General features: G+C 39.7%; 1 pseudogene; it reads right to left on the bottom strand.

The window, feature by feature from the left end:
- The window catches only part of LOC123233114, a 69,196-nt pseudogene extending 49,604 nt beyond the window's left edge, over nt 1-19,592 (bottom strand).
- Nucleotides 19,593-20,108: the final 516 nt, after the last annotated feature.

The following is a 20,108-nucleotide window of genomic DNA, read 5'->3' as shown; positions in this document are numbered from 1 at the left end:
GTTCATTAAGGAGATTGGAAAACTTTCTCTGTTTTTGGTCTGCTATAAGGATGATATTAGAAAATAAGTATTATTTTATTAGTTTGGAGATAAGAAGTAGAGAAGCTGCTTGAGGAAGAACTGGAGTTTCAAACAGAGCTGAGAGAGTGTTAATTTCACCTGGTGGCAGTAATAACGTTACTTCTATGACAGTTACACTCTCTGGGTGTGGCATTCCAGGAGGGGCTTCTGGCAGTCAACAGAGCCACACGCAGCTGCTTTCTCTCTCTCAGGGCTGGAGAAGGTAACATTTTTGCTTCTCTCTATCTTGGTCTGAGGGAAAGACTTGAAGGAGGGGAGTGTTTTCTTTTCCAACTTGGGAAACACTATTCATTTATCTGTTACTGTCTATAAATTGGTTAAACTATGAAAAGACCAAACAAAATCTGTTCTTTGGTTTGGACTCTGAGTCTGTTAAGGCTCAGTCCTAATTTGATTCTTGTGGAGACTCAACCAGCTAGCCTTGGTTATCTTTATAACTTAAAGGAGAAGTTAAGACTTAGAGTGGTTAGGTTTATTTAGAATAGTATAAATTTGGTTGGTTAGATCAGAGAGGATTAGCGTAGCCTGTGAACCACAGGAGAAGCAGTTCCTTGTGGGACCTGGGACTTTATTTGGGTGGACTTAGAATCCCTTAGAATTAGAAATCCTTTTTCCTTTATATGTATATTTAAATAAATTGCTTATTTTTCATAAACAAGAGTCTCTTTAGTGTTCTTTGTGCCTGGCTCTGAAGGGAAGTTCATCTTTGAGCTTCACTTCACTTATCACTGAAAATACTTTTAATATCATTTGCAAAAGTATCTAGAAACAATTTTCAACCTTTATTTTCTAGTTCTTGTCCTTTATTTGTGTGTCTCACCTTATTTTATTTTTATACCTCCAATGATCTGATCTCAACCTATTCATCCATAACCATCCTGTGTGACTCTTTTCTATGTCCTCCCATCATTTTATGGCAAAGGATTCACCCAAGGTGTTGGAGGCCTTCCTTATTGAAGGATTTTGTGAGATTCTATAGAAATGTGGTTCCCACATACTTTGGCAATTTTACTTCATACTGCTTTTTCTTTTCCTCACCTTGACTCATCCTACCTCTGTCTTTGATCACTCTTTCCCATCCAGGTACCTGAAATACTCTACTCTTCCATGTTTTTTTCCATTATAATTTCCCCTTTAAGATATAACTCAAGTGCCACTATGTCCATGAAAGTTTCCCTGAACTACAGCCCTTCCCATGAAAGTGCTCTCCTTCCTCATATTTCTTAGAGTACTTCTCAATGATTACAACATGAGGTGCTAGTGTCATTGCATCTAGGATTACTTTCTATCTACTATGTATTTATTTTCTATGTTCTCATTCGTCAGGTAATAGGAAGGTACAAGATTTTATTAAACAGAGAAGTCTCATGATGAGACCTGTGCATTAGGTAAATCAGTTTTTAAAAGAAGTTTTATGGGGGGTAGAATGTATTAGGGAGAGACTTGAGGCAGAGAAATCAATGAAAAGGCTATTATTGAAGTTAAATTGTTTGAGAAGTGATTAAGGGACTGAATAAGGTTTTTGGATGTTTGGAGGAAAGAAGAGGATATATATGAGAAATAGAGAAGGTAGAAATGACCAGTACTGACAACAGATTAGAGATGTGGGGGTGAATCACAGCAAAGAGTCAAGGATGACATTGAGGTTGCCAGCTTTGGGGACTGGGAGGATGCACGTACCTTCAGGAGTAATAGTGAGAGTGGGAAGAGGGAAGTGATTAGGGAGGAAGATAATTAGTTCTACTTTGGAAAGTCAGTAGGTACTTTTTGAATGGATACTCATAATGCCATCTGTAGTGATCCCACAGTTTTTACACTGTCTATGTTCTAAAATAAAATCCTTCCTCCAAAGGGAGGTAGATTGTTTGGAAAAGGCCTAGATGGATGGGAGATGAGAAACACCCACCAGTGTCTAGCAAACCAAAACCCTTGGGCTTTTGAAACTAAGTTCATTTTGTTAATTTGGGTAAAGGGAAAGGGTAGGAAGGGTCCTAAAACTAGAGAATCTAAGCTCAAACCCAATTTCTTCACACTTCACGAGAGGAACTCTTCTGTTGCTTCTCTATGCCCTGCCTATCCACTCCATACTTTTCCCTTATCCCTTACTTACATTCCTACAGTTCATTTCCTAAATCAAACATTTATTAAACATTGACTAGCTGATAAGTTCTGTACTTTTGTGCTGGTAGTAAAAAGATGGAAATGAAGCAGTTCCTTCCCTCAAGGGGCTTACATTCTACTGGGGAAGAATGTACCACATGAGCACATATAACAGTGATAACAAACCTTATAAAGATGGAATGCCAGGCCACATTCCCTCCAACTTCCCAGACCAGGTGCCATGCTGGCTCCCCCAGAGACCCCATGTGGTGCCCCTACCCTCCACAATACTAAACACACAATAGGTTTTTAATATATTGATCAATGAATGGCCCACACCCTATTCAACTACACAGTCTTCTCACAAACATCCTAGTGTGAGAGACTGTCCATCCTGGGCTACTCAGAGGGCCACATTCTATAGCTGCAGGATTCAAGGGAAAACACTGCTTCTATCTATCTTCTGATTTCTTTCCCCATCCATTCTACTTAGGATCAATCCATAGCCCTTATGAAATGGAGCAAACACAGTGTAGTGAATGGAGGATGGTCAATGTTGAAGTCTTGCCCCGCCACATACGGAGTAAATGATTCTAGGCTAGTCATACTCAATACTTGAGGCAATTATCTATGACTATAAAGTTGCAGAGAAGGAAAGCTTAGAAATTAGGTGCTGCCAGAGGTTCTCATTGAGGTCCAAAGGGAAACTTTCCTGAAGAAAGTTTAAGAGCAAGCTTCCAGTCAATTCACTTAAACATTGAGTTACTGAACCTCTGTAGGGTGCCTAGCCTGAGGCTAAACAATATCCTGGAAGGAGAAGGGCAGAAGGGAGGAAGGGAAGTCTATTTTTGCATCATCAAAATGGACATTCTTTTTGAGACAAAGCAGAAGAATGTTTGGGAGGAGAGAGACTGTGTTCTAGAGTGCAGAAATTTAGAAGATTCCAAAATTAAAGCTCTATATACTCCTTCATTAGTACTGAATGCATTGTAACAATAAATTTCCCCTCCTGCTAAAATGAAGAATACTTTATTTTTTAAAATTATTTTTACATCACGAATTACAAAAATGTCTTAAGAGCTTCTTTTGCAAACCAAGATTTTGTGGATATTTTGTTTTTATATTACTCCCATTTCCTCCCAAATCATTCCTCACTTTGCCCCTTATACAAAGAAAAAAAGAAAAAAAACACATTTGTCTGACATTTTCCATATCATTCATATTCATACTCTCCCTTCTGCCAAGTAGTGCTCTATGACATCTCCTTAAGGGAAGGATTAAGGAGATGTCATAGAGCACTACTTCTTTGGGACCAAGGTTGGTATTATATTTTCTCAGAAGTCAGTTTCAATTATTTTGGAGTCCTTATTTCCCTTTAGAATGTTGTAGTCATCGTGTATATTATTTTTACTGATTCTACTTACTTCATTTTAAATTAGTTCATATGAATCTTCTGGTGCTTCTCTGTAGTTATCACACTCAGTTTTTGTAACAGCACAGTAATATTCCAATATATTCCTAATACCTGGGCATTAATAGTGTTTCCAGTTCTTTGCAAACAGGGTTTCTGTGACTATTTTGGCATATATCTATCTTTGAGCTCTATGAAGCATGCATGTCTAGGAATGAGGTTCTATATAAAGATTTTAGTCACTTTATCTGCGTGATTTAAATTGCTTTCCAGAATGGTTGGATCAATTCATAGCTCCAGCAATAATGCTTCCATGTGCTTTGCTTTCTTTAAAAAATCTTGAAGGCTGATTCTTGTTTCTTGCCCTTTATGTCAACATTTCTATAATGACTAGGAAGATTTATAAATATCATGTAAAACAAATCTTGTGTCACTGTTTCAAAGAATATTATTGAATGGGTTTTGGTTCTCTTTTCTTTTCTTTTTTTTTAATTTTAAAGTTTTTATTTGACTAATTAATTTAGAACATTTTTCTATGGTTATTGTAAGAAAATATAAAGTAATGGGGTCACCAGGGATATTAAAAATTAACTAAGGGGTTTGTGGGAACACACTCTGGGATGTAAGAGAGACTAAAATTGAACACTGAAGACTTGTACAGCTAAGTCACTCCCAACTGAAAAATAACAGTCAACTGTCACTCTGGCCAGAGGCCTTGAATTCAACTGACAAGGTACAGGATGGAACTGAGTTTAATTAAGGACAACAAAAGGAGGGATAGGAATGACTACTCTAAACCTTAACACCTAATAACAAAACCCCACAGGGAAAGGGAAGGACTTATTCAACTACACTAATCTAAGTGATCTAACTAACAGGGCCCAAGGAGCTATACTGGAGTCTCTGGGTTTCTGCCTCAAACCTGGAACCTGCCAGGCTTGAGTACAGCTGGGGCTTTGTGGCTTTGGGATTCTCACTGCAATCCACTGATGATGTCTGGATGCCAGGAGTCAGGATGGTCTCAGGAACCAAGTAGTGAGGGTTTTGCTTGAAGCACTGTCTTCCAGTTTTCAAACTTCTCCTCCTCTCTTGGCTCTGTAGATTTTTCCTTTTCTTAGATGCCACACCACACAGGATTCCAGGGGAAAACAGGAAGCAGGGTGTCCTTTGCTCTGAGGTCTCCCAGGCTGGCAACAGTTTTGCCCACCACTAATGGAGTCCACACACAGAGCACAGGCAGACTTCCTCCTCCATTCCAACCTGGAATTCCCAGCTCTAGCTCCTTCCTGCTAGGTACATCTTAATTCCTAATAACTAGCTAATCTCATCTTACTCATAACATTATAGGATTCATGTTCTATCCTTCCCCTCCTCCCACCCCTTCCCATAGCCTATGCACAATTCCACTGGGTTTTACATATGTCATTTGTCAAGACCTATTTCCATATTATTGATATTTGTGCTAGGATGCTCATTTTGAGTCAATATCCCTAATTATATCCCCATGCAGGCAGTTGTTTTTCTTCTGCTTCTACTCCCACTGAATGTGGATAGCGTTCTTATAGGTCCCTCATAGTTGTCACTGTTGCTAGTAAAGAAGTCCATTACATTTGATTTTACCACAGTGTATCAGTCTCTGTCTACAATGTTCTCCTAGTTCTGCTCCTTTCGCTCTGCATCTGTTCCCGGAGGTCTCTCCAGTTCACATGGAATTCCTCCAGTTCGTTATTCCTTTGAGCACAATAGTATTCCATCACCAGCATATACCACAACATGTTCAGCCATTCCCCAATTGAAGGGCATCCCCTTGTTTTCCGTTGTTTTTTTTTTTTTTTGCCACCGCAAAGAATGCGGCTAAAAATATTTTTGTACAAGTCTTTTTCCTTGTGATATCTTTGGTATATAATCCCAGCAGCGGTATGTCTGCATCAAAGGGCAGGAATTCTTTTAGCGCTCTTTGGGCATAGTTCCAAATTGCCATCCAGAATGGTTGGATCAGTTCACAACTCCACCAGCAATGCATTAATGTCCGTATTTTGCGACATCCCCTCCAACATTTATTACTCTCCCTGCTGTCATTTTAGCCAATCTGCTAAGTGTGAGGTGGCACCTCAGAGTTGTTTTGATGGTTCTCTTTTCAATTGAATAGAATCCAATCCTACAGTACCTTATCTGATAGCTTTTCAGAGTCTGGTTGCCCAGAAAATTCATCTCTTCCCTCAAGTTGGTGATAGGCTTCTCTGGACTTTGGCTAATAACAGACATGACCCATCACTGGGCCAAATTAGGAGTGTCTACAGTTTGGAAGGAGTTGCATTCCACTGAATAATTTAAAAAACCCAGGGCTATTTCTATATGATAATGAAGCACTAGAGGACTATACATGTAGAAAAGCAGTGTGGCTTCATGGGTAGAAAGTTAGCCTCAGAGTCAAGAAAACCTGGCTTCATGACTAGTGCTCTTGGATAAGTCAATTAACTTTTCACTATGTTAAGTCAGCTCCCCAAGACCAAATTGCCAAGCAGGTGCTGACATTTATTAGTAGATGGAGTTACTTATATTACTGAACTCATAGTTTCAGTTCTTATTCATATATACATGTTGGAAGATTTTGTTGTTTTTACTGATGGGGAATTTTAGAAAAAGAAACACATGCAAAATTATTACATGTTAAAAATGTAGGCTATTGGAAACTAGGGGAAAGATTCATGAGTTCATTAATGTTGAGAGAACAGTATGGTGAAACCTGAATTTTGGTCTTCATACCATAACCTCCACCAAATTCTGTCTGGATTTTTGAATTAAAAATATGAGAGTGAATCTTGAATAGTTAAGAAGGAAAGACAATGATATATTTTATCTTCATTATACAAGCCAATTCACTTTATTTTTTTTAGACAGAAACTTTTATTAGACAGAAACAGGAGAGGAAATAAAGGTTGCTGAGTTTATTGCGTAAAATTACCAACTACTTCACAACAACAAATGGTTATCAGGGTCAGATTTGAAAAATGTGCATCAAACATAAAAGGTAAAAATTCAATATATAAGATTTATAAGAAACACTTTATGATTATTTGACTATAATGTCTAATCTCACTGGAAAAACTCTAGAATGGGTGAACAGCTTGCAAAAGAGGACCAGAATAAAGCTCAACAGAACATATTAGCCACAGCTGTTTTTTAATGATCCAAAGATTTGTGAATTGCTTGCAAATGAGTAGGTAATTATTTCACTGACCCAAACCACAACTTCTCCACAAATTAATTGGTGTTATAAAGAAGTGGGTAATCTTGGTTAAAAGGAGGGATAATAATGTTACTGCAAGTAGTTAAAGGCAGGTCTCAGGCAATCTGGGTAGTGAGGAGGGATAAGGGGAGATATAGGTGATTAGATTAGGTGGTTGGATGAGGAATGAAGGAGATAGCTGAGTGTATGGAAGAGATGAATGAGGTGGTATATAGGAAGGTAAGGGAATGGATGGGAGTATACCGGAGGGCAGCTCAAACAGGCTTATTCATTGAGGCTAGAGACAGAGGATACTGAGGGGAAGTAGGCTGGGTTCTTCAGGTAGGGAAGGTATCTCTAAGGTACAAGAGGAATTTGGGCCAGTCAGAAATGTTTAGATCAAGGCTGGGGTTTCTCTTGTTAATTTCTAAAGTCCTTTGAGGGAGGAGTCAAGAGGCTCCTCCCTGCCAGTGAAATTGATGTCTGCAGGAAGTCTCGGCTGGGTACTTCCTGCCCAAGATGGATGCCTAGGTTTTCCTTAAGAAATAAAGTAATTCTTCCCTCTTCAGTCTTTGCCTTAATCTTCAATACAATCATTCACTAGAGGCTTTGTATAGGTAACAAAAGGGATTTATTAATGTCAGGAATAATCAGAGGGAAAGAGGTTTTAGGTTTTCTAACTGCTCCTAGGGAGAGGGCTGGTGCTGGGGGATGGGTCACAGGAGAGGATTAGACTGAGGGAGTCCAGCTCTCCCAGTCAGGAAGGTTTGACTGTCTTTGAAGTAAAGTATTTATCAAATCACTAAATTAGGGGTGGCTTGTTTTAGGATGCCCTACTTGTCTACAGAAACTAAACCCACAATGTCCAACCACCAACCCCACCCTTCCTCCCAGGACCCAAAGGGAAATTCAGGGAAAATAGCAGGGATATAATATGGAGAGATCAGGGAGAGGCCCAGAGAAATCAAACAGGTCCATATGTCCCAAAAGACAAAAGTACAGGCCAAGGCAAAGCCAAAAGCAAAGCCCACAGGCAAAGTCAAAGCCGGAAGGCAAAAGCTGTTCAGTTGGAACTTCAGCACAATTTATAGCCTCAGGCTCCAACTGACTTTCTGAAAATTCTAAAACCTTAACTTCCAGGGCTGCTTACAGTTGAACTTGCAAGAGCCAAAGGTAACCCTGCATTACATTGGTAATCTTTACCATTGGTGCAGATGAAAATTTACTTGGGCCAGTGGACAAATTGGTTATGAGTCTTTATGAATTCAGAAGGCTGGTAATGAGACAATGGACATTTTGTCCCACAGATGGAGTTGCTTGAGATTGGTAGGACCTCCAAAGGTGTGTGCTCCACTGGCAGAGCTTGGAGAATACTAGATCACTAGTGCCATATATGATGAGCCATCAGAAGAGGACATTAGTGGAGGAGGGCAATAGTATGAAAGGAAAAATGTGTACCTAGATAGAGAAGATGAAAAGAGAGACATTTTGTATTTTTCATTTAATCTTGTATATTTTGTTTTCCTTCTTCTCAAATCCAAGTAAGATTATTGAGGGCAAGAACTTTCCTTTTTTTTGTACTTATTTTGCATATACTTAGTACATAGAAGGCACTTAATAAATAACCATCATGATAATAATAACTAGCATTTCCTCAATGCTTTAAAGTTGCAAATCTCATTTGATTATCACAGTAAACTGGGAGGTAGGTGTTATTCTTATCTCCATTTTACAGGGAAAGAAAACAAGGCAAAAATATCAGAGGCTGGGCTTGTTTTTGACTGCAGGCCAAATGCTCTGTCACCTGTGCTACCTAAGGATCTTTAAAATGCTTGTTGAATTGAAATGAATTGAGGAATAAGCTAATACACCATTATAGACATATTGTACATATGAATTTATTATTAATTTTAAATGGTTATTTGCTTGGGTTTGCTGTTTAAAATAAAATGCACAATAATTTTAAAACTTAGATATTCATGACATTTCTTTTCTTTTCTTTAAAAAACTCTTACATTCTAGCTTAGATACTAAGTATTAGATCCAAATCAGAAGAGCACTAAGGATTAGGCAATTGGGGTTAAATGACTTGCCCAGAGTCACACAGCTAAGAAGTGTCTGAGGCTAGATTTGAACCCAAGTCCTCTAGGCTTGGCTCTCTATCCATTGAGTCACCTAGTTGCTCTTGACCTATTTCTTTTTAAAAAAACCTCTGCCTTAGCTCCTAAATGAAAGGAAAAAAATCTCTCTTGTGAAGAAAAATCAGCCAGGGACAGTAGTAATGGTCACAGAATACCAAAGAAGACAATGATTGACTTGTCTTTAGTCTTGCCATTAGTATATTACATCCTTTATTGTAAGGAGGAAGGATCAGGAGGAGTAGGAGACAGAAAAAGGTCTTTCCAGCCGAACTGTGTTATGTGAGAAGCCGTTATGTGTGATAGGGGCTGATGGAGATAATGGCCCAAGGTCCTCTGATGGTATGAGGACCTGAGCTGAGTGAGTGTGAGATTGCCTAGGTGAATACCAAGTTGTAGTAGTGAACACCAAGACACCACAGGGATGTTTGAAACTAGACTAAACACCCTGCTTCAACACAACAGTGACCAGGAATAAATGATCCAATAAGCAGCTGCTGGGTTGATCACATAGCTTCTTTGATTGCTTATTCTGACTTCAAAGCTGATGGATAACATTAGTGACTGAGGCTTGACTTTAGTTTGAGCTAACCCCTTCCCTCAGATACTCAAGGATATAATCAATGATCCTTAGAGCAAGATAATATCCACCTAAGTAAGTTTAGAAATTTAATAACAAACTTAGGGAAGAGGGACAGGGCTGAAGGAAAGAGGTGTCAGGAAAAGCTTGACTAAAACTAGTGAAGATCAGGTGTCACCAATTTAAGATATCAGGTCTGAGACTAGTAGCCAGAGAGGTGTGTCCCCTCAGTGGCAACCTGGCCAGCCAGACTGCTTGGTTTGAGTCAGATTGTTTATTGAATTGATGTTCTTCTTCCTTGATAATCAAATGACTGAGATGCTTAACACAGCTTAACATAGCAGTTGATGATGTGATCTTAATTAGAATTGGATGGGGGGCAGCAGGGTAGCTCAGTGGAGTGACAGTCAGGCCTAGAGACAGGAGGTCCTAGGTTCAAACACGGCCTCAGCCACTTCCCAGCTGTATGACCCTGGGCAAGTCACTTGACCCCCATTGCCCACCCTTACCAATCTTCCACCTATGAGACAATACACCGAAGTACAAGGGTTTAAAAAAAAAAGACTTGGATGCAGGTATCCTGGATTGATTTGGCTTACCCAACCAACCAACCTCCTACCAGATCCCCTTCTCCAAAAAAAGAGAGCTTGTTCAAATTTCTCCCTTTTGTAGTTCTCCCAGTGCTGGGGGGTCTAGGGGGATTACCAGCAGTCCAGTTCCCTTGGGGGTGGGACAACTGAGAGAAAATGGAGTGAGAAAAGCTGGAGACCCAGTAGGTTTGCAGTGGATGATCTGAAGTACCATCTGCTGATTTTAATTTTTATATAATTTTCTCAAGATTACATCAATATTGGCATGAATTCCATTCCCGCCATACATCTTATCTTTGGAGATAATGTGTTAGGTGTGTTTGACGTATCTCTTGGGCTACAGTGGTGAGAATGTACAGACCTTTTCATGGGAGACAATTTCTTCATATTTCATTCATTGTTCTTTTATATTAAATTACTGTACCAAATCAGATCTGGGAGTGGGGAAGCTGGGAGACTGTTCTGGCTTGTTCTTGCAGGTACCTGTGTATGGGAATCTGAGTTAGAGATTTAAAATCTTTAATATTAACTCACTATATGCTCTTTTGTTGTGAAGTGACTTCTAGGGGAAGTTTCTGTATTATGGGGGTTAGTTTAGGGTTTTATTTTGGGATAGTGAGTAGTCTGTGACTGTGGTTGTTCTTGCCATGAACCTGTATTGTTTCTCTCTGTCTCCCTGGGGCTGAATAAGGATACTGATTGTAATAGTTTCAATACAAGTGAATGCTAATGAGAAAAGATTCATATAGGGGAAGCTGAATGAGGGATTTCCATCTTGCTGACACCTGCTTTGTGGGTTCCAGAGCTGGTGACGAGCTGTGCTAAATGTCACGGGCTTTGATGGCTTCCTGCATCCCAGTAACTGCTTCTCTTGCTGGCTCATGGCAGGCTTGGTGGTTCCAAATTCTAAACTGCTGAGTGTCAATCATTCTGCTCTCCATTTTGCAAAGCAAAATGATATTACACCTGTTGAACCTATAAACAAATGTGTCTAGGTTAATCTTTCAACATAGCTCCATGCTAAGCTAGCCACCCACCATGCTAATGGGAGAAGTGGAAAAAGCACCCATAGTTTTGAAATGTTTCACATTTAGATTAAACCTTATTTTTTTATAGTAGAAAAACTTTGTATTTGAAGTCAAATGTACTTGGATCACATCTCGACCTTGACATATACTTATATAACCTTGAATAAGTTATTTAACTTTTCTATGTCTCATTTTTTATCACCTTTCTTTTAAAAAATGATATTTTATTTCCTCCCAGTTACATTTAAAAACATTTTAATATTCATTTAACATTTTTTGAGTTATAAATTCCCTCTTTTTTCCCATTTTTCCTCTTTTATTCCCTCTCACCAGCCAGAAGTCCATGAGAATCTCTTCAGCCAGAGTCACCAGAACAAGAGTGTCCCTTCAGCAAGAGCCACCAGTGCTAGAATCAGAATCTGAGTGTCATACTTCCTGCTGGGTCTTCCCTCATAAACACTTTTCTCTACCTACTAGTTCTCCTGTGTTACATCTCAGGAACCAATCATAATTCCTTAATTTGTATGGCACTGCCTGGGAGGGGCAGTGCTTGTGGGACCTATTTCCTGTCTTACTGGTTTCAACTCCTTTTCACTGTGGGTGTGTATATCACTGCATATCTCAATGGTAAAGGACCTCCAAGTCCCTGGTTGATTAAATCAAACAAAGGGAGGGGAATTCCAAGCCCCCTATTGATTAAATCAAAACAAAGGGATTTGAATTTCCTTCTCACAATCCCCTCTGTGATTCTATTGGGAGATAAACACACATTTGGAGATAATTCAAATCCAGGAGGAATAGCTAATTCCATTGAAGGATTATAAATCAAACCAGTAGCCAAGTTAGGATCCCCAAAGGTCTTTAAAGGGTAGAAGAATGGACAAAATATAGTAAGATGAAATTTAATAGGAGTTTTACATTTGTCATTCCAGTAGAATATAAGTTTCATTGGGGCAAGGGTCATTTTTTCCTTTGTTTTCTTTGTGTTATAAGGATATAGCACTACACTAATAGGTACTTGATGAATGCTATTAGTATGGATTCTATCAGATTGGAAAATAAATACATTTCAATTCCAAATTGCATTTAAAATGGCAACAAGATATGGCATAATGAACAGTGAAGTAAGTAGAACTAGGAGAACATTATATACAACCACTGAACTAATAATGGAAGAATAAAATGTGAACGTTACCTCCAGAAAGTGAACAGAAAGAAAAAGAATAAAAGATTTAATTATTAGGAGTATGTTGATGTCCCTGACAATATCCTTTGTGATATAGGGAGTATAGAGAAGGCCTGGGTCATGTGGGGATGGGATATTTTTATGTAGGTATGAAGAAAAGTAAATTAAACATATGGGAGATTTGTCATTTATCTGCATACTACCTTCTTTTTTGTATATAAAAATGCTTCTTTGGTTTTGTAAACATCTGGAATAATAAAAATTAAGTTAACATAAAATAAAATAAAAAACAACAAAGATAAAATGTCAGTAATTATGACATATGTGTGTACATGCAATGTTTTCTGTGAAAAAAAAAAAGACCTTGGGATTTCAGTGAACTGTAATACAGAAAATGGCAGGTTGGAATTCCTGCAAGATACAGAATCAAGCCTCACCCAGAATTCCAGGAGACCCCCCACCCCCAGGAAAACTCTGAGTGAGGGGACAGTTGGGGAGGAATTTAACAGTTGATTCCTGGGGGTTGAGGTGAGCAGGTCTCTCTGCTCGCTGTTCCTGGTTTGGGGTTTGCCTGGGAGGCCATAGTAGCAAAAGCCATTTTGGTTTCTACTCAGAAGTTTGTCTAGTTGAATTAGACTTTCATTGCAATAGCATTTCATTATTCATTTAGTTGTTTAGATATTAGAAGTGATTACTATTAGCTTTGAGGGCAAGTTAGCTAAAGGTCTCCCACTCCTTCCTGGGGGAGAGGGGCAGTTTCTCCCTAGCTGATCAGGGCTTCCCAGTTTATCCAAATCCTTGGTACCCCTTCCCTGTCTTCCCCTTCCTTCTTTTATCAATATAAGCTTTATCTTTAGTAGCAGTGCCTGAGTATTATTTTGGGTATACTCACTACAGCCATTAAGCTTGGTTCCTGTCAGTTGCCAGCCTAAGAAGTCAGATCCTTCTCAGTCCTTAACATCAAGAGATCAAGCTTCTCCTTTGTCACTCAATCAGACCTGTGGGGGATATAAGTTAGAGAAAGGGAACATCATCAAAGATTTGCCTTTGCTGAATCTTGCTTGAAGACACTCAGCCCTGTCTCATTTTCAACTGAAAACCAACTGCTTGGGGGGAGGGGTTTGAGAGCAAGGAGTACCTTCCCCCTCCCCACTCACTCAAGCCTGTCTGTGGAGGAGAGAGAGTCTTGCAGACTCCTAGCCCAGGCCAGTCCCTCAGCTTCCCAACATCCCTGTTATTACAAACATAACAGAACTGAAAGATTAATATAAGTCAACAATGTGACTTAGCCTTGATGTGACAGTAAAAAGAAATTCAAAGTGGTTTCCAACTATATTAATAGAATCATAACAATTATTAGTATCTACATAGCACTGAAAAGTTTGATTGTGAGTTAAATGCTATTATTATCTCCTTTTTTTCAGATAAGAAAACTGAGTCTTAGAGACATTAACAGCTCAGGATGCCATGGAGGAGTTTTCTAATTAGGTATGATTTGGGTTACTGTGATATTGGAAATTTGGGAGTCCTTGAACTAATTTTGAGGTCCCTGGTCTAAACTTCCTGTGGACATTTAGACCTCTTTCAAACTACATTTCCCATAATTCAACTGGCTTCCTGTCTTACATAAGCCAACATAAACAGAAGGTTAAATAGGGAGATTGGAATTGGTATTTCCTCTTTTCCTACTGAAGCAGCCAAGGGTCAGAGGTATGTCCCAACTTTTGAACTAAATCTTAATAGGCACATGGCTTCATTTTTCTAAATTGCTTTCAATAAACCCTTTTAAACCATGATATTTTTAATTCTGTCCCTCTATATTAATTTTATTTCTTACACTACAGAGCTTCTGTATCTCACTTTGGACTTAAGATTCTGGCATTCTCTTTTCAAAACACTTTCCTATAAGGTTGTTCTAATACTAGTATTTTCTGTCTCCTTGGGAGCTTCCCATCATGTAATCTCCTATCAACTTTCTCTCCTTATGTACATACCTGTCTTCCTCTTCTTCCAGATGATAAAGGCCCCAGCACAGCCCAGCAGTAGGATGATGGCCAATACAATACTCATTGCTAGGACCCAAGACTTTTCCATAGTGGGCTTTCCAGGAACTATAGGAGCAATGGGTAGAATGTAAGTGGGTGTGCATTCAGTGAAAAAAGGAGGGAGAGAATGGAACTACATTCTGGAGTCTAGTCTGTCGGGGATGTGATGAGAGTGTCTGACTGAAACACTGACCTGAATACATAGCAGGGGTCTTCAATTCACTGTGTTCTACCACACAGCTATAACCTGCACCTGAGTCCTCTGGTGGGAGCTCTAAGGTAACTTTGAGGTAGAAGGTAGAATCCATATTGGGCAGGGTGCCACTGGAACTCTCATTTCCCCATATCCCCAGTTTTCCATTCTTTTCCCAGTGCATGATGATGGAGTGAGGGTAGTGGCAATGCAGGAGAGAATGATGCTGCTTTCTGGGCTGACATGTTGAGATACAGCCACCTCAGGGGTCACTAGGAGGAGAGATCAAGAAAGAAGGTCTCATGTCACAATCTCAGTGAGTGTTTGATGCTTCTCTTATTTCTATGTTCACTGAATATTTCCAGTCTCCTTGATGTAGTTATCTCTTATCCCATTGGACCCATTAGGTCCTTGAGAATAGAATTATAGTTTATACTCCTGTTTATCTCCTTGGACATCTAGAAGAATGCTAGGTAAACATGAACTGCTTAGTCATCATCTCTTGGTGTTGATGACAACATCAAGAGCAGCTTTCTATATTATCTTCAAGTATCCTGGTCTGCTATAATGGATTAAAAACAGAATCAGATTAGTATTCTATATGACCCAGGATTTCATCATTGGGAATCCTAATGATGAAGATTACAAACCTGCCATGCATTAGGCTATCCTTGATGTATTTCTGTCACTTTCCACAAACACTGCCAAACTCTCAACAAAATAAAAGTAAAATGTTACTTGGCAACTTGCTGGTAATGATGCTCTATATCTAGATAAACCTCTCACTAGATAACAGACACACAGTCCATTATTCGTCTTCCTGTGCACAAAATTTGGTAGTACATACTTGAGTATGCATTCAATTGTCTAGTTTTTTTTTTAGCTTCTGGGGTTACTCCTATGTCTTGATGAGACATCTGAGGAAGAATTTACCCTGAGCAAAAGAAAAAAAGAGAAGAAGAAAAGGAGAAAAAAATTAGGAAGGAGAGAGAGGGGAAGGAAGGAAGTAGGTAAGAAAAGGCAAGACAGAGTACAGAAAGAAAGAAGGGAAAGAGAAAAGAAAGAAGGAAACAGAAAAAATAAAGGAGGAAAAAGGGAAAAAGAAGGATGAAGAGAGAAATAAGAAAAAGGGAAAGGAAACAAAGGGGAAAGAAGGATAGAGAAAAGGAAAGAGAGAACAGAAAGAAAGAAAAATAGAAAGAGAAAAATAAAGAAGGAAAGGAAAGAAGGCAGGAAAGAAATCAATATGGAAAGGGAAAAGAAAAATGAAAAAAATGCTGATGAGAAAAGTGAGAAGGAAAAAGAAAGGATCTCAACCTTTCTCATATTTATTTGATTTTCCCCTTGCTTATTGAAGCTATCATCAGGAACCAGAGATCCTGTCTGTTTTCTCTGAGACTCTAGTGACTGCACAGATTGGTGGAGGTGACCTGGAACTTCTTGGAGGAGATGGGAAGAAGCAAATACTCATCATTATCCCTTATGCTTGAGTATCCAACTACTTTCTTCATCAAGTCAACACAATATAGCTTCATGTAGCATTTCCTTAGAGTGGTCCAGAATGAGCTCTCCAGAATGTGTTGGTATTGCTTGACTTCTGGATTTATGTTCTTCCAGTGCCCAACCTCTTCATCTATCCTGTAACATTTGACCCCATCCCAAATTAAATGGATTTGATTTTTTACTGTGATGTTATTGTCAATTTCACATTCTGTCAGAAGCTGGGCTGTGTGGTTTCCTGTGAGGGAACATAAAGATGGGCTGCTTTGGGTGTGAAGGGGACAGGGAACCCCAGAAGGAGTCCATCTTTGGGGGGAGCTTTAGGAAATGGTTATACTTTTTTTAATCTTTGGGGAAGCTTATGTTTTGGTTTAAATTATCTTGTGGTTCACTCTTGATCCTACTGGTTGAATTCTCAGGCCCAGGGCTGGACATTTCTTAACTCTTTTTCTAAGGAAGTAAATAACTATGGAGTGGGACCAAGAACATCTGCCTCAGTTGTATGGTCTACTGGGATGGATCTATTAGGCTTAGAAGAGAAACAGACAAAAAGCATGATGAAAATCGAAATGGGGAAATGAGTGGATCTGACTTACTATTATGGTCAGTGTCATTCCATGCTAAGAATTGGATAGTCCAGCGGAAATGTTGCTCATGTTCCACCAATAAATTAATCCTCTTGATGATGTTATTGGCTCCCAGTGCTTTAGAGATCCAGGGTATCTTGACAACAATTTGCTTGTGTTCTTTGTTGTAAGATCCCACTTCCACTTCATCTAAGAAGCTAATTGCACTTAGTTCCAAGAGAGAGTGGACTGTGCCCACTGCAGTGAACTGACCCATATGCCTATGATGGACTGCATTCTAGGAAGGTGTTTCATATTTGAAGGTTTCAGAGGACCAGAGTCCTCTCTCATCCATTCCCTTGACTCTTCTCTGCTCCTTACCAGCAGTAAGGGTAACTTATGAAGATGATTCCAAAATCCAAATATCCAACTCTTAATTTCTCTCTTGAACTCCAAGTATCACCAGGTAGATGGTGCAGTATATGGAGTGCTGGGCTTATAGTTTGGAAGACCTGAATTGAAATCCACAATTCAAATCAAATAATTTTGCTGTGTGACTTTGGGCAAGTTGCTTAAGCTCTTCCAGTCTGAGTTTCCTTATCCACAAAACTGTCATAATAATGATACCCACCTACGAGAGTTCTTGCAGTGTTCAAATGGGATACTAGTAAATACTTAGGGCAGTGCTTGACACAATATAAGGTTAAATAAATGCATTTATATATATGATTTTTGCATATTTCCTTTACATATTATCTTTTGGTTTCTGAAACACAACAGATCAAAAACAGAATTCATTATCTAAACCTACTCCTCTTCCCAATTTTCAATTTTTGACAAGTACACCACAAATATTCCAGTCACCCAGATTTGTCATCTTTGTATCATCCTGTAATCTTTCTCTCCTCCTCCTCTACCAATATCTGTAATGCAAGGTGGCTAACAGAAACTTTTTGCTTCTGTAATTTCTAACGGTCACAAAAAGTCAGTTAAACATCTTAGAATCTTTAGAAATTCAGTTAGGACTTGAAGCTATAAATAGAGGTGAAGTTCCAACTGACAGGGCTTTTGCCTTCTGGCTTTCGCTGTGGCTGGAGGCTTTTGCTTTTGCTTAACCTTTTAGCTGAGGCCTTTCAGCTTGGCTTTGACCTAATTACTTTGGCCTTGGCCTGTGCTTATCTTGTCTTGGGGAAATTTAAACCTATCTCATTTCTCTGGACCTCTCCTTGATCTCTCCAACTACATTCCCTCTGCTTCCCCTGAATTTCCTTGGGCCCTGGGTGGAAAGGAGGGCTTGGTGATTGAACATTGTGGGTTTTAGTTTCTATAGACAAGTAGAGTATCCTTAAATAAGTTACCCCTAGTTTTAGTGATTTAATAAGGACTTTATTTAAAAGGCAGTCAAATCTGTAAACCTCTCCTGTGACGCATCCCCCACCATCACCCCTATCGCTAGCAGCAGTTAGAAATCCTAAACCCCTCTCCCCTTCTGAATGACCCTGGTATTAATAAATCCCTTTGTTACCTATTCAAACCCTCTGGTGAATTATTGTGTCAAAAATTGAGGCAAGGGCTAAAGAGGGAAGGAATAATTTTCCTTTTATTTCTTGAGAGGACTGGGGGCATCCATCTTGGCAGGAAGTACCTACCCAAGACTTCCTCCAGCCATCAGTTTGACTGGCAGGGAGGGGCCCTCCTGACTCCTCCCTCAAGAGACTTTAGAAAGTAACAAGAGAAACCTTCAGCCAAAACCTAAACATTTCTTATTGGCCCTGATTTCCTCCCTGTATCCTCTGTCTCAAGCCTCTGGGAATAAACCTGTTTGAGCTGCCCTCTCCTATATACCCCATTTCCCTTATCTCCTCTATACCTTTCCTTACCTTCATTTCTCCTCCAATCACCTTATAATCACCTAATATCACCTTTATCCTTCCTCACACCCAAATTGCCTCGTTGACCCACTCAGATTACCTTACTTATTTTTTATAACATATCTGACCTACTGATTCTACCCAAGCAACTTCTCTCAAATCAATTACTTTCTCTTCATTCACACCTTTTGTCCCCCAGTTCAGGCCCTTGTCTCCTGTCATCTGGATTTTGTCAATTCCCTCCTAATTGGATCACCTTCTTCAGAACTTTTCCTTTTCCTTTCCAATCAGCCCTCCCCTAACTTCCCATGTTATATTACTTAAGATCTAGTTGACTGTGAATGCTCTTCATCCTTCCCTCCTCCTCCTGCCTTCCCCAAATTCCTTCAAGTCTCAGAAAAAATGTCATATTGAGGAGGCCTTTCTTGGTGCTCACAATCAGCAGAGATTCCTTTCCAAATTCGACCTTCATCTACTTTGGATTTATCTTCCGGCATCTTTTTATTTACATGTTGTCTCTCCCATTAGAATGTGAGTTCCTTGAAGTCAGCATCTAGTTGTTATTTGAACTTTTGGAAGGGTCTTCTTAGTACTTAGCACTTTATCTGGGGTATAAAATTGTTCAATAAGTATTTGTTGACTGACTGATTTACCTGAAGCTTCTTTTTTTTTCAACCCTTACTGTCTGACTTAGAATCAGTAGTATGTATTGGTTCCAAGGCAGAAGAGTGGTTAAGGCTAGGCAATGGGGGTTAAAGGACTTGCCCAGGGCCATACAACTAGGAAGTGTCTGAGGCCAGATTTCAACCTAGGACTTCCCATCTCTAGGCCTGGCTTTCAATCCACTGAGCTACCCAGCTTCCCCCTATCTGAAGCTTCTTGGGGGCAATGACTGTCATCAGACCCCAAACTTCATGGTCTCTACCCTCTCTACCCAAATCACTTCCCCGGAGACCTACCTGCCCGTGTCTGTCTGAAAACAAATACTCCAAGAAAGAGAAGCCAGGCTGAAGATAAGCAGCTCTACCTTCTGTGACACTCCATTGTCCTTAGAAGGGGGCTACCTGGCCTCATCAGTCAGTCCCCATCAGGGGGAGCCTTTAGACCTCACAGTGTCCCAGGCAGTGGCTAAGTGGAACTGATGTCAATGGTGTAAGTATCATGGCTCCCTCCCCTCTATGCCCACCCAGGTTTGGGTTGGCTCTGCTAGAGGCCCTGCCCTTGTCTCACTGCCATCTAAGATGCCTGTTACCAGGCTGAAAGTTTTCCTGCTATACCAATGTAAGAGAGGAAGTGAAACCGAGTCTGTGGTGAGGGCAGGTTGCCTCTGAGCACAGTCATCATTGGACATTGTCTGGGAAGCCAATGCCAACCCCTAATTGTAGTTGTCATTGCTAGATGTAGGTTGAAACTAGAAATTGTTAGGTCTGAAGGGGAACACCAAGGAGATTTTATTCTGCAGGGAAGAATTAGGGAAGAAGTTTCATTTCCTCTTTCCTCACAAGGTCTAAGGAAGAATTCAAAGAGAAGTCATCCTGACTCTAGGTCTGTTGACATTCTTCACCCAGTTCCCACTCCACACTGTCTTTC

This window comes from Gracilinanus agilis, chromosome 2 (assembly GCF_016433145.1).
Source record: "Gracilinanus agilis isolate LMUSP501 chromosome 2, AgileGrace, whole genome shotgun sequence".
Taxonomy (NCBI): domain Eukaryota; kingdom Metazoa; phylum Chordata; class Mammalia; order Didelphimorphia; family Didelphidae; genus Gracilinanus; species Gracilinanus agilis.
This window is presented reverse-complemented; position numbering and strand designations above follow the sequence as displayed.